The sequence below is a fragment of the Engraulis encrasicolus genome, chromosome 9, assembly GCF_034702125.1.
Source record: "Engraulis encrasicolus isolate BLACKSEA-1 chromosome 9, IST_EnEncr_1.0, whole genome shotgun sequence".
NCBI lineage: Eukaryota > Metazoa > Chordata > Actinopteri > Clupeiformes > Engraulidae > Engraulis > Engraulis encrasicolus.
This window is the reverse complement of record NC_085865.1, coordinates 16787889-16790388: the sequence shown is the minus strand read 5'-3', so window position 1 is coordinate 16790388 and position 2500 is coordinate 16787889. Positions and strand designations below refer to the sequence as shown.

The following is a 2500-nucleotide window of genomic DNA, read 5'->3' as shown; positions in this document are numbered from 1 at the left end:
TCTCTCTCTTCCTCTCTCTCTCTCTCTCTCTCTCTCTCTCTCTCTCTCTCTCTCTCTCTCTCTCTCTCTCTCTCTCTCTCTCTCCCCCTCTCTCCCTCTCGCTCTCCTCTCCTCCTCCTCCTCCTCTGAGGTTAGTCCATTGGCATGTGTGTAAGGTGCGTTTTTCAAAAGCCACAGCCGGAGCAGCGTGAGGACATCAGGAGTGAGGGGCAGTCAGGGCCATTCACGGCCGTCAAAGCAGCAACATGTTTTCCTGTTAGACCAATCCCTTGTGTGCGTGCGTGTGTGTGTGCGTGCGTGTGTGCGTGTGCGTGTGCGTGTGTGTGTGTGTGCGTGTGCGTGCGTGCGTGCGCGCGTGTGCGCGTGCGTGTGCGCGCGTGCGTGCGTGATGAATGGACTTACTATAGAGCTGTTGTTCAGCTTCTGTTTGTGTGTGTTTGAATAGTGTTACTCCACTGCTGATGCTCAGCTACAGTTTTGTTGTGTGTGTGTGTGCGCTTGTGTGTGTTTACGAGGGTGCTCAGGGCCGTGCGAGTGGCGGCCGTGTGGCCATGTGGCCATGAGGCGAGGCGTGCAGCAAGGGCAGCCTGCCCTGCCCTGCCCTGCCCTGTCTTGTTTGGACAGCGAAAAAAAAAGAATTGAACAAAAGAGAAGAGAAAAAGGAAGAAAATAGCGAAATGTTGACACGAGTTTCCCCGTTTATGCAACGCTGATGTTATGCACCTAACCTCAGGGGTCAAGGTAAGGACGAGAGGGAGAGAGGGATTAAAAATATCAGGGAGAGACAAAAACTGGTGAGACAGGGAGACGGACAGAGACAGAACAAGAGAGACACTGACCCAGATAGACAGAAGGGCACACACACACACACACACACACACATACACACATACACACACACACATGCACACACACACACACACACACACACACACACACACACACACACACACACACACACACACACACACACACACACACATCGTCAGACTGACAGAAAGAGAGGGAGACAGAAAGATAGGCAGAAGCAGACAGACACAGACAAGGGCTAACAGAAAATCGACATAGACGGAGACAGCAGGGTTGTGTAAAAATATTGTATCACACCAAGGAATCATGATGCACAGAGTTACGATACTGTATCGTGGTGCAAGAAGGTAGTATAATGATACACCCTCTTAAAGTGATACCGTCCCATTTTTGGAAATATGCTTATTTTATATAGAGTTAAATAATAAGGTTTTAGCATTCTCCTGTACTTTCAACCATTCTCTGGGTATAGAGCTCTTCAGCGTTGACGTCAACTTGTATGCGGCGTTTGGACTTCCGGTTCCATGACGATTTTTTACATTGCAAAACGCCATAGAGATTCAGGTTTGGCAAAAATATAAGTTGCACGCCAACAATGAACATTAGCGTGTCCCCGCATCCCTTTCTCATTAGTGGAACGGATCGTATCATCATGTTGGTGTATTCACATGTTAAATCATGACGATTATAATTCAATATTGCTAACCCCTTTCTGATCATTAAAACTTCCGAACTACATACTTTCCTTTGGTTGCCATGGGTACAACCCTCCGCACGTACATGACGTTAGATACAGGCGCCGCTTCTGTAGTCGCCAAAAGCTTCCGGGTTTAGCATATGGACGCAACATCGTATTTATGTCGAAGTTTGACACAAAATGATAAACCATGTCATACCTACAGCCTATTTTTAACACCCTCGACAGTTTGCGGGGGTTCGCTAAGCGCGTGCTTGCACTCGGAGTTTATTTGAAACTGGCCCCAATTCATTCCCAATGGAGGCCGGAAGCCGATACGAACCAGGAAGTCCTTAAATGCTAACATGAAAGACTACAATCTACTACATGCTTCCGCGTTACTGAAGAACTCTATGGCAGTGCAAATTTTACCTCCAGGCTAGCAGTTAACATTGAGTCCTATGAGACCAGCTGGTGGCTAACTGGTGTCATTGGACTCAATGTTAATTGCTGGCTTGGAGGTAAAATTTGCACTGACATATCCAGAGAACGGTTGAAGGTATAAGAGAACGGTAAAACCCTATTATTTAACTCAAGGGGAGGTGTAAAATAAGCTTATTTCCAAAAATGTGACGGTATCACTTTAAGGTTCTGTTACCTTTACGTACAGAAAACAATGACATGATATAATGGTATCGTGCTTCCAAGCTTCAAATCATCATGATTATTATTATTATTATTATTATTTTTAATCTTATCTGTAACCTGTTGCAACATATTCTACCCATAAACCATCATCTGTTTTATCAATGATTTTGTTTTATTATGTTGGTGAATGTAAAAAAATTAAACCAATCAATTCATTTAAAAATATATATTTGTAAAAAATTCTGGGGTGTATTGAAGCGTAGGTCAAAAATCGTGAGTTGTGAGTTGTTTCATTACAGCCCTAGGAGACAGACATGTACAGAGAGACGGAAAACAAGACAGGAAGGTTGGCTCAGGCCACAGTGT

General features: G+C 44.9%; 1 protein-coding gene across 10 annotated transcripts in view; it reads left to right on the top strand.

Annotated features, from left to right (window-relative positions):
• The window catches only part of relch (RAB11 binding and LisH domain, coiled-coil and HEAT repeat containing), a 92364-nt gene that overhangs the window by 33604 nt on the left and 56260 nt on the right, over nucleotides 1-2500 (top strand). The window lies entirely within an intron of this gene.